Below are 13450 nucleotides of genomic sequence, written 5' to 3'. Positions count from 1 at the left end.
GTTCTTACTGACTCGCACTAAACGGTTCATTTGAATCAGTGAGTGGTCGACTCCAGAACAGCTGCAATCGGATCATTCTAATTCGTAAACGAATCGTTTGGTGCGATTCGCGATCCGATTTAAAAGTTTCTTTTGAAAAGACTTAGTTCGTTCATGATGAATCAGACACCGCTTCCCTTACGAAAAATAACCATGGTTTTATTATAGTAAAACTGTAGTAACCCATGGTTTTTTGGCGTATTGACTGCCATTTGTAAAACCACAGATTTACTACAAATACCATGGTTAAACTATGGTTAATATAGCAAAACCATAATTAATTTTCGTAAGGGTTCTGCGTGTTGGAGCACGTGATATAGGGAGTAACGATATGTTTTATGAAATGTAGTGAAGTAAAAAGTACGATTTTATGCTTTGGAATGTAGTGAAGTAAAAGTAAAAGTTGCTCAAAATAAAACTAATCCAGTAAAGTACAGATACTTGAAAAATGTACTTAAGTACAGTAACGAAGTAAAGCTACTCCGTTACTGTCCACCACTGCTAGCCAATCAGCGACACCGGGATACCCCTTTCACAGGAAACCAAGGAAATGTACCCTCAGACATTTGTGCTGGTGTATCTAATATAATTTTAACCCCATTGAGGAACTCAGTGCGAGCATTAATTAAGTGATTGATGGTTGTTCATGTCTATGCAATTTAACGTATTGCTGTAAACTTGTGATTCCATATTTCCATTCTCTTAAACTCATCTTTTCCTAACTTTCGATCTTCCTGCAACTTGTGTGAATGCGTGCGTTTGTGTTAGATTAGTTTTTATGTCTTAGATTTATCTAAAAAAGCATTATTCATATAGAAAAGAGAAGTATCTTGTGTTTTGTGCTTACAAGTTAATGTCTTAAACTGCCGATCTTATTACTGTGCTAATTGATAGTGTTTTCACTATAGTTTGGATATTAATATCCAGCGCGTAGTGTTTTCACTATACTTTGGATATTAATATCCAGCACAGATTTGATGTTAAACGGCTCGTTCAGGGAATTGCAGGGCGTCTCAGTGATCAGCCGTGAAACAGTGATTCTGTTCAAATTCCCTTTAAATTATTAAATGATTCCCTTTGAGCTAAATTGACCTGTTTCCGTTACATCGGTAAGGCAGATGTCCCCATCTGCCAGGTAGGCCTCCACATCACCTCATGGTAAATGTGTCCTCATTGGAATAGCCGATTTATTTTTCTGCAGGAAAGACAAGACTGAAGTGCTGCTGGTGGCAGGTGTCTCTTCTGTGTTTCTTGCAGGTGTAGCCACAGGGTCACAGAGCTCCATCCTGAGGAGTAATGTCCTCTTCAGTGCGTGAAGTCCAAAAACTGGTTAGAGCCAGCTGACGTTTAAAAAAGAAAAAGGCAAGCAGACGCAACGCAAGTCGCATTCTACCAAGTGCCACGTCTAACCAAACCCCACGTTTACCAAAACTGTACTGGTTAATAGGCAAGTACTACAAACCAAAGTAAAAAACAAACCTGAAGCTGTAGAACACCTAAACGTTAACGGAAAAGACCCGCGAACCTGAGTGAATTGAGGGAGAGACAGAAAGAGAGAGAGAGAGCGCTGTTCTCTTCTCAGTGTTCACTTACAGTATATTACATAAAGAGTATTGGACCCAATAATATTTATCTAAATATTTATCTATAAATTAACCTTGCATGTCAGTCGAAGAAAATGAGACATTTTCATTTGAAACAACTGAGTATGAACAAGAACAAGATGAGTACATTTTAACAGAAAATTATTTGAGTGACCTATTCATTATAGTAACATGAATGAATAGACTTTGGAGTTCATTAACTGAAACGCAAGAGCTAAATATCTGCTTCTGTTAGCTGTTCCTTTTTATTTATTTTTCATAGATTTTTATAAACCTGCTTCAGTATGGCAATAGCATTGAAATTTCCTTATTCCTTAGAGGCATTTAGGTGATATATGCATCATATCAGCATCTATTGTCATTTAAATTAGTCTTTTTCACTGAATGGAGGAAAATTTAATCTTAACTGACATTTTGCAGTCTTTGGGGGAAATGCCTGTGGCACTGTTTTATGTTGTACCTTCCCTGCAGGTATGAAAATCATTCAAACGTTGAATTTTTTAGTGAGCTGCTTCACTAATGGGGTAGTCAGTGCAGTTTAGAATGGCTGAATTTGGGTAATATATTTCTGATCTTGATGATATTTTATCACACACCGAGGACCTTGGTTAGGGTTTTTAGTTTTGTTGACATACAGTTAAATATCAGTAATGCATGATGAAAGTTTAAATTCTAATTATAACTTATTTTAAAAAAGTTGACATTTTAACTGTCAATGTGATCTCTTATTTGTAGATTTTCTTTTTTTCTTTTGTTGTTCAATGAGATTTAAATTTACATCCATTCTTTTGTAAGACACTTATATCCAGAGCAACTTAATACTGCAAGAAAATCCACAAAAAATGATGGTGAAGAACACCTAAACGTTAACGGAAAAGACCCGCGAACCTGAGTGACTGAGGGAGAGACCGAAAGAAAGAGAGAGAGAGAGAGAGAGCACTGTTCTCTTCTCAGTGTTCTGTGTGTGAGTGAGCAGAGCGTGACACAGTCTGTATGTGTGTAGGGGAGCTAGGGGACTAGCCTATCACAGAATGCAGACACGGTCAGCAACCCAATGAGAATTTTTATTTAATCCGAGCACAGATATTGACTCGTATTACTTGTATAATACCTGTACTCATCAAAAGTGCTTTATATGTACCGGATACTCGTTTCAGCCGAGTATCCGGCTCAACTCTAATGGACAGTATACCGTACATACACTTTCAATGGAGGGACAGAAAGCTCTCGGACTAAATCTAAAATATCTTAAACTGTGTTCCGAAGATGAATGGAGGTCTTACGGGTTTGGAATGGCATGAGGGCGAGTCATAAATGACATAATTTTCCTTTCTGGCTGAACTAAACCTTTAATATTCATATACACTAGTCCATATTGATATTTGATTCATTGTACAGCCCTACTTTAGATTTATTCATTCAAAAATAGCCAAATTCCATGACGTTCTGCTTTATACAGCAAGTTCCATTTGTGACTGGATTCCACGATTTGATCCATGTCATTTCGCAAACACGGATGGGGTGATTTTATGAATGAAAGTGTGAAAGTTCTGACACATAATCAAGCTTTTTTAAGTGGGTATACAGAAATCCTTGGCCTTTTCTAGTGGGTATACAGCATATACCTGCGTATCACGTAGACTACACCTTTTAGCAGATGCGTTTTCACGCAAGTTTAGGTTCCACACAAGGTTTACATAAAAAGGAAGAATGATAAGGCTTATTATATATGCATGCCACTTTCTGAAACAACCTTACAGAGTTTTGATAACATTAATAATGAACACAATGTTAACGTAGCCTGCCTGTGATGAAATGCCGACTGCACGCATACACGTGCTTAGTCTTGGGATTCCACAACTTCCCTTGATCATCCTCACAACTTATTGCTTGTAGCCATTTTGTCCTCCTTTCTGGTTCTGTATGTTTATTCAGAAGGATGTAGAACTTGTAGCCATTTTGTCCTCCTTTCTGGTTCTGTATGTTTATTCAGAAGGATGTAGAACTTCAATTCATAATTTGTTAGTTTATTTGGCAGTACAGAAAATGACACCACAACTCTTCGGCATGGTTGTCCCGTGTATTTCAATTGGCGCCAAGGCAATGTTTTCCCCCATGGAGACTTAGGTCTCTGCAGAGCAAAAGTGGGTGTTTATCACCTTGTGGGTGTTTTCAAACTGCTGGGTGTTTCTAAATTTAAATGATCCCCCTTACCCAACCCCACCTCTAAACCTAACGTCACTATGACGTCAACCAATCAGTTATCATGGTGTAAAAACACCCTGATCTGCTAACTCCCATTTTATAGAGTATGTGACCTCACGTGCACTACCGCCGATGGCAGTAGTCAAAGTCACTGGAAACGTCTCACAAAGCTGACACTTCAAAGTTTACTGTTCAAGAATCAGAATTACTCAGACTGTTATTAAAATAAAGATATATAAGCTCAAACATACAAAGAAATTTTTTTAAAAAAATTAATGTAGGATATGAGATTTGTAACATAGTTTAGCTAAAGCCACAAGTCTACCAATGCTTAATTTGAAATTTCATATAATCTGTAAAATTCAAAATCAAAATGATTTATGACCCCTGCCATCTTCTGTAATCTCTCATTTAAAGCTGTCCTGTGTGCTATTATGTAATGTCTGGACTGGCAGACTCCCCCATTCATGATTCTATTGTTCTCACAAGATGTGTCTTTCACACCTCTGCCAGGTATGAGACATTATCCGCATTATTCTTTTATCATTATCCCTTTGTTTTTATTCTGCCACTTTTTGCCTTTGTTCTGGTATTTCAAGGTTTATCAAGCCACATCGCTTCAATCTCAGTAAATTTTTACCTTCTATTATTAAAAGCCTTACTATAAAAATACAACAAAACATTTTCTTACGACCTTTAGTTGAATTATTATGAAAAATAAAAATAAAAATGCGTTATGAAGAACTGCATCTGCTATGTAGCAGCATTAGAGCTAACATTAGCATCAAGCTACATCAGACTATTTATGAAATTATTAGTACACTTTTGCTCAAAACTCATTTTAAACCCCAAATTTTGTGTTTATTATAACTTCCATATGCGATCATAGGTGGAAATTTGTCTCTTACTGTTGTAATATGCTTTTTATAGCCTTTTACATTGCTGCACAAGTTAGCATTTCAGATTTTACATTTTCAATATTTTTTTTATATAAAAATGCCCCGATTCTCAAGAAAATCTCATACTGTTACTATTGTAATCGTGTGTTTATTTGTATATTTTGTGGGTAAAAAGGTTTGTCGTTGTTGTCAGATATCAAAATGGAAGTGTACAGCAAATACATCAGAGGATGTGAGGGGGCGGGATATGATGCACAGTTATGATGGACAAGACACGGACGAATCAGGTCTCTGTTCAGATCATGTAAATCAGTGGAAAATTAATAGAAATTATGTTTCTGTCTGAAGAAATATGAAGTAAACATCCGTAAATATATCCATATATCTCTTAGGTATGCAATTTTGGACTATAATCCCTTATTGACGCTGTTCAATGACTCTATGTGAACACAAATAAACCGCTGCAGACATGACTGAATATGAATTATTGGTGATTCTAAAAATGACTCATAAATATTTATTATTTTGTATTCCTGACATAAATTACTGTCACTGCAACAATGATTTATCAAAACATTGGTCAAATATCGAAGCTAGAGTCTTTAAACTTTCAAGATTTCTGGTTTCTCCAGATCAAGTAACTTAAGCGAGTGATGTTTAACGTGCTGTGAAAGTAAAATAATAATAATCAGGGGCCCCTTGGCCGCAAAGGGATTAAGTATTTACATTCATTGGACTGTTCAAATGTGGAGTTTTGTGTGTTTGTGTGTGCATGTGTTTGACCGAGATAGAGACAGTGTCACATAACAGTAGACTCAGTGTCTTAACCGTGCATGACTTGTATACTGCAAACACATACGATCTTCATCACTGTGTCTGTCACTGTCTTATGACTATGTTCCCCTTTCGAGCTTGAACTGATGGAAAAACTAAGGACATTATTAACGGTCTTTACATTTATTTTGAAAGATGAAGCTTGCGATTACGGAAAGGGGCATTACATTTCCGACGAGTGCTTGCGGAGTTCTGCCAATTACAATGCACAAGTCAAGCTGACCAATCAGAGCAGACTGCGCTTCTCAGAAGCAGGGACTTTGTAGAAAATGACATATTTGAAAGAGGTGGGGCATAGAGGACCTACAATAATGTACAGTATTTCAAAACGAATGTGTTTTTTGAACATTAAATCATGTCAATACATTCTGTTACACCAAATACACAAAATAGTGATCTTTAAAAAATATGACCCCTTTAAAGGTGTACTAGAACAGGCTCTCATACTAGGTTGTTTGAAAAACATTATTTTGCACATATTTTACATTATTACAACACCTCTCTCCCCAGTCTGGAATGAATGGATCAAATAGTTCCTTTATCAAATGAAGGCCCGCCTTCTGAAATAAGAAATGTGCTCTGATTGGTTAGCTGGGCCAGTGTGTGCTGTGACTGGTTAGCTGGGCCAGTGTGTGTTGTGATTGGGCAGCACTTTGTCCATCTTTGTGATATCACAAATGCCAGAAAATTTGCATTGTAGTCCAAACAAATCATTCCATGTAGAAAAGAAAAGTGCTTTTTGTTAAATTAAATATCTCCTTTTGAATTGGACTTTGAGCTTTGTAACTTTGCAGATATTTTTATGCTCAAACAGCAACATTACAGACTAGCTGAATGAAAAAGCATAATAGCACCCCTTAAAAAATTAAAAAAATAAAACAGAGTTAGCTTAAACCCCGACCCGTTCTTTCAATTGAATGAAGCTCATATACAGATCTGCTGCAATCCAGTCAGCAACCAATGGATAGATCACAGTCCTTGTGTGTGCACATTAATACATTAAATTAAGAGTTTAAGGACATTTTTATTTACTGGGACTGTTTGCCATTTGATGTCCTGCTGTATATAAAAAACAGAGCCTCTGAGCTATCTTATCCTATAGGTTCATCCTCTTGGTTTATATTTTGTAGTTTATCCTGAATGAAACACTGCGGAAATCTTTTATGCCAGGCTGAAGTGCTGTTTTGGTTAAGACACAATGCCTGGCCTCCTTTTAAGTATTAAAGCCCTTGTGAAGAGTATCTTCAGAGTATTGACTAAAGACAGTGGTCTTGGCACAGGGAAGTAGTGGTTGATTGTTCAACTCACAAGCTTGACGATTTCATGGACATATACAATGCAAATAGGTTTTTACACCATGTTGTCAGGCCACAGTGGGAACTGCAGGCCAACAGTCAATGTTTCACACATAAAGAGCTTTATGTTCTAAAGTTTATAAAGACTGTACTTCTCTGTCGAGTTTCACCCAGTAAGGTCACCACTTTTCAAATGTTTCCACAAACAACTACAGTATATGTTTGAAAAAAATGAAGTGTGAAAAACAATATGTAGCTATTGAATGAAACAGGCTATTGTCTAAAACCTAGTGAACTTCCTCACTTAAAGGGAAATGATTTAGATGCCCTATGGCAGCAATTCTGTGTCATACCATCAACTACATCCTGGATGGCCAATGTCCTGAAAAGTTTAGCTCCAACTGGCCTTAACACACCTGGAAGATTAGTGTTTCTAGTAAGAGCTTGATTAGCTGGTTCAAGTGTGTATAATTAGAGTTAAAGCTAACAGGGGCGTTTCACAAGATCCCGGGCCCTATGCTTAGGCAGTCCTGATTGGCCCCCATGCCCCCCACTCATGAAAATATCCAGGTAAAATAAAATATATTTCAGATTCGGAATGGCAAGGTTAATGGCTTAAAAAACGAAAAACGGACAAGGAATAATTCTGCCTGAATACTCGGCTGAAGCTGACATAGTCTGGTGTTTGCTAGATAACAGGTGAGCCAGGGGATCAGCGCCAGAAGTGAATGAATGTAAACTTTATGAGTGAAAAGAGCGCAAATCAAACACTGCATTGTTGTCGCCTCTCTGTGCATCTCTCAGAAATCAGAGCGTTGCAAGAGTAATTTTACCTATAATAATACATCATACACGTTATAGTATTTGTATATATTTAAAAGGCAATGATTTAAAGCTCAGGCTACGATGTGAAAAATATCTTTTGAAAATAGTAAAGTATTACCAGAGTTTACAAATGGGTAGTTTAAAGGACATGTAACCTGCAGATAAATAAATACCCGTGTGTCTATTTTTCCATTGCTTTATCACAGCTGATCAAGTTAGGTGCTCACCTAATGTGTTGCTGGTAAGAGAGATTTAGAGATGGTTTAGAGATTTTCCCATATTTTCCTGATATGAATCCCATGCATTAGGTGTGTTATATATGTTTGTATTCTTATAATAGTTTCAAAGTGTTTTCTGAAACATATAAGTGCAAATGTCGGTATTTAAATAATATAATTTTAATGAATTAATGAAAATGAATAAATAAAAAAAAAGGATTGTTTAAAGCCATGGTTCTCAAAGTGTCAGGCCCCCTCTAACGTTAGTTGTTATGCAGGTGAATCACTAAATTAAACTAATTAATGTTAATACATTTCAACTTAATATTTGAGTAAGTTTTTTTTTTGCACATTTAAGTATGTTAGAGTTAAAGTACAGTACAGTTTTGTAACTTTTGTTACATAATTAATTTACATTTTAATTAATTAAATTAAAAAGATATTTTTCACATCGTAGCCTAAGCTTTAAATCATTGCCTTTTAAATATATACAAATACTATAACGTGTATGATGTATTATTATAGGTAAAATTACTCTTGCAACGCTCTGATTTTAATTTAAACTTTTTTTTTAATTTACCTGTGTATGTAAGCACAGTTGTAGTGTTAATGTTCAAACTGTATTTACCATGGTAAAGTGTCTGTCAACAATTAATATTCTTATTAGAAATAAAACTGCCTCATTTTTTAACTGTAGAGCTGTAGCTGAATAGTTTGGCCTACTACACTGCTGAAATGTAATGTTGGTCATTATGGTGCAACTTAATATTTAATAACAAATATTTTCTGAAGTGGTACTTGGTATAAAAAGTTTGAGAACCAGTGGTTTAAAGAAATGGTATAATATGAAATCCTGCTTTTTAAGAACTTTTCAGTAAACCATTTCTTCTTTCCCCTTGTAGAGTCATCGAGGATCCAGTTTATTCTTGAAAAATTGTTCATCTGCTACATTGCACTGTCACTTCTGCTAGAGATGCTTTGACCTTTTGTGATAGGTTTTGATTGTACTTAGTTTATTAAAAATTTACTGAATTAGATTTTATTTGTTTTACTACACTGTATTGCTAGTGTTCTGATTAAAACAGTGTAACTGGGGCCTCTGAAAACACTGCTTGTGAATAATTTGTTAATATTGTACATTTTCATCTGAATACATTAAATAAGTGTTTAATGAATAGTGTTGTCCACTTTGTTTCCAACCTCACTGTTACTGAACTGTAAAGTGAAAATATTGTGTGATTTATTTTGCATTCAGTTTTCAGTTAAATATATTTCACAATATCAAAGTTATTGTGAAACATTGTGGACATACCTAAACAAACTGGTTAAATCTTATGTGCCCTCCAGAAGTTTGCGCTCTGCAAGTGAACGACGCATTGTGGTGCCATCCCAAAGAGGTTCAAAATCACTCTCACGGACCTTTTCCTGGACTGTGCCCAGCTGGTGGAATCACCTCCCAATCTCAATCCGAACTGCTGAGTCTTTACTCATTTTCAAGAAACATCTTAAGACTCATCTTTTTCACCAGAACTTTACCAACAAATTCTAGCACTTTTCCTTCTTTTCTTGTCTTTCATATAAAAAAAAAAACAAAAAAAAAAAAACTGGCTATGCGTTCTGTACTAGACTAACTGAGACTTGTCATGGCACTTGTTTATTGTTGTTGTTCGCTTGTACACCTGACTGCTTCTGTTCTTCTCATTTGTAAGTTGCTTTGGATAAAAGAGTCTTTTAAATGATTAAATGTAAATGTTTATACAGGACGGTACAGAAAGTGCACAAGTGGGAGAGAGTGGAGGGGACGGCGTCAGAAAGGACCTAGCGCTGGGACACTTTCAAGGATCACCCGAAGCACAACCACACTGTATACACTAAGGCTGCTGGTTCTAACATTTTAGAGTGCCCTGCGGTAGAAATCTCATTCTACATTCCCCACGGTAAAGAGGACACAATCTGGGGGGGTTCCCATTAGAAATCAACTGGTTGAAGGTTCCCTGCTCGTACTGTGCAACACATTTTCACGGCACAAACTTGTAATGAGACACATTACTAAAACATGTTTTTGACAGAAACAGTAGTTTTCCACCAAAATAAAAGATCCACTGGTTTCAGTCATAAAGGTACAAGGGTTTGTCTTGTAAGTGCTGCAAAAAATATGCATTTTTGTGCCAAATTATTTTACAAAAACCTTTAAATATTATTGTATTTGGATTGTTCTACTACATGTGTCACAAACACAGCCTCTGTGGCTCCCTCCGGTCACCACCAGAGGGAACCGTCACCTGAGTATTAACCTCCTTCAAACTACATTTCCCATACACCCCGTACCTGGGGCTGATTACCGGCACAGGTGTCGCTCATCTTCATCCCCTATTTAAGGAACTCACCCTGTTCACTCAAACGCGAAGTCTTGTTTTGCCCATGCAGACATTACCGAGCGTTTTCCCACTGTTGGATCTTCCGTGTATGACCTGGACTGTTCATTGGACTCTGATTCTCTGCCGCCTGCCTTATCGACCTCTGCCTTGTTCTCTCGCCTCTGCCTGCCAGCCGCCAGCCCTGATTCTATGCTCTGTCAAGGTTTATGATTGTGATCTATCTACGTTGTATCTAACGCCCCTGATTGACCTGTTTCTGTTTACTCTGTGGATTATTGAAATAAAGCTGCTTATGGATCATAACGTCTCCGACTCAGCGTTACAGAAGACTTCGCCAGATATTGATCCAGCGGCTTTCTTCCAGATCACGGCAGAAGTATCCGCTCAAGCCGCGGCGCTGACAGCACATCAGCAGCAGCTGAATCGACTCACCTCTCTCACCGAAGAGATGATCCGAACCCTCCAGTCACTCCGCCTGCAAGCCCCGGAGGGAAACATTCCAGCAGCACCTCAACCTCAGCAAATGGCCGCCGCCATGACCACACCTCCCGCTTCAGTAAGCCCGCGCTTGGCGTTCCCAGGAAAATTCGATGGATCACCAGCCAGATGCAAGGGGTTCCTATTACAATGTTCGATGTTCGTTAACCAACAGCCCTCGTTATATCCCACAGAGGACAGCCGAATTTCGTTTGTGTGCTCTTTGCTCACGGGGAGAGCACTAGAATGGGCCACCGCCATCTGGAACGGGGATCTATCAGTTTTCACCACCTTTTCAGCATTTCTACACCGATTCAGAGAGGTTTTCGAACATCCTGATGGAGGAAAGGAGGTTGGCGAACAGCTTATTGCACTCCGTCAAGGAGGAGGAACGGCCGCAGATTATGCCCTCTCATTCCGCACCCTAGCTGCACAAACTGGCTGGCCAGACGACCCTTTACGCCTACACTTCAGAAGGGGACTGGATGCTGAGCTGCAGACCGAACTAGCCTGCCGAGACGAGGGCAAAACCCTCGAACAGCTCATCGATCTGTCCATCAAGGTAGACAATCTGATTCGGGCACGTCGGCCCCGATACCGAACTTCGTCATTCACCCCAGTCAACAGCTCAAACCCGGACCCAGAACCCATGCAAATCGGAGTTACCCGATTAAACGAGGAGGAAAGGTCACGCAGGCGACAGCACAACCTGTGTTTATACTGTGGGTTGGCTGGACATCTACGGGCTTCATGCCCCACTCGACCGCCGCGACATTCAGCTGCGGTGAGTTATCCCTCTAGAACTTCTTCAATGTTGGAAATACCAGTCACGTTATATATTCAGGGAGTTGGCATCGAGGTGAAGGCATTGATTGATTCCGGAGCTGCGGGAAATTTTATTGATACCACTTTCATGGAGACTCATAACATCCCATGTGTTCCATGTACCTCTCATTTGGCAGTGGCAGCCCTAGATGGACGACCGCTGGGCTCCGGTCGCATCCAAACCATCACTGAGGAGTTAGAACTCACCGTCGGGGCCCTCCATTCTGAAAAGATCCACCTCTACAGCTTTCAATCTCCTCATAACCCCATCATCTTGGGACTACCCTGGCTGGAAAAGCACAATCCAAGCATCACCTGGTCAACGAAGCAGATATCCCAATGGTCAGATTATTGCAAAGAACATTGTCTCCATTCCTGCATCCGACCCACGATCACTCATACTTCCCCATCGGCCTCTCTACTGCCTCAAGAGTATAACGATCTCCAGGAGGCTTTCAGTAAAACCAAGGCTGCACAGCTACCTCCTCATCGACCAGGCGATTGCGCCATTGAACTGATGCCAGGCGCTCAACCACCCAAGGGCCGAGTATTTCCGCTATCTCAACCCGAAGCCACGGCCATGAAGGAATATATCGAGGAGGAATTAGCCAAGGGATTCATTCGACCGTCCACTTCACCAGCTTCTGCAGGATTCTTCTTCGTGAAGAAAAAGGATGGAGGCCTCCGCCCTTGTATAGATTACCGTGGCCTCAACGATGTTACGGTGAAGTACCGATATCCCTTGCCACTCGTCCCAGCGGCTCTAGAGCAACTACGCCGAGCAAAGTACTTCACTAAGTTGGACCTCCGAAGCGCCTACAACCTGATCCGAATTCGACAAGGGGATGAGTGGAAGACGGCCTTTTCAACCACCACTGGGCACTACGAATACCGGGTCATGCCGTTCGGCCTTTCCAACAGTCCTTCCGTGTTTCAAGCCTTTGTGAACGACATATTCAGGGATATGTTGAATCGTTGGGTCATAGTCTACATAGACGATATCCTCATCTACTCCGAAACGTATACAGAACATGTGAAACAGGTCAAAGCCGTACTCCAACGCCTAATCCAGCACCAACTGTATGCTAAACTGGAGAAATGTGAATTCCACAAGCAGACTATATCATTCCTGGGTTATGTAATCAGCGCTGGAGGAGTAGCCATGGAGGAGGGGAAGGTTCGCGCTGTAGTCGACTGGCCCCTACCCCAGACTCTCAAGGAACTACAACGCTTCCTGGGTTTCGCTAACTTCTATAGAAGGTTCATCCGCGACTTCAGCTCAATCGCAGCACCAATGACTTCCATGGTCAAGAAGGGCTCTCAACGTCTCCACTGGTCCTCCGCCGCCCTCAACGCCTTCCATGCCCTCAAGGATAGATTCACCACAGCGCCCATCTTACATCATCCTGACCCAGAGCAGGAATTCATTGTGGAAGTCGACGCTTCAAGTTCGGGTCTCGGGGCTGTACTCTCACAACGTCAGGGAGATCCACCTAAACTATACCCATGTGCCTTTTATTCTCGAAAACTGAACGCAGCCGAGAGGAATTATGATGTTGGAGATCGCGAGCTCCTGGCTATGAAAGCGGCATTCGAGGAATGGAGGCACTGGCTAGAGGGGGCTAAACACACCTTCACAGTCCTTACGGATCACCGTAACCTAGAATACCTCCGGTCTGCCAAACGCTTGAATCACAGACAAGCCAGGTGGTCACTCTTCTTCACAAGATTTAATTTTCAAGTCACTTATCGTCCGGGCTCCCAGAATACCAAAGCAGATGCACTCTCTCGTCTCTACGAATCCAACAACCAAACTCCAGACCACGAACCCATCATTCCTCCCACGATCAT

Source organism: Carassius gibelio, chromosome A9, assembly GCF_023724105.1.
Source record: "Carassius gibelio isolate Cgi1373 ecotype wild population from Czech Republic chromosome A9, carGib1.2-hapl.c, whole genome shotgun sequence".
Lineage (NCBI taxonomy): Eukaryota > Metazoa > Chordata > Actinopteri > Cypriniformes > Cyprinidae > Carassius > Carassius gibelio.
The sequence above is the reverse complement of the archived record's forward strand: the minus strand, read 5'-3'. Positions refer to the sequence as shown.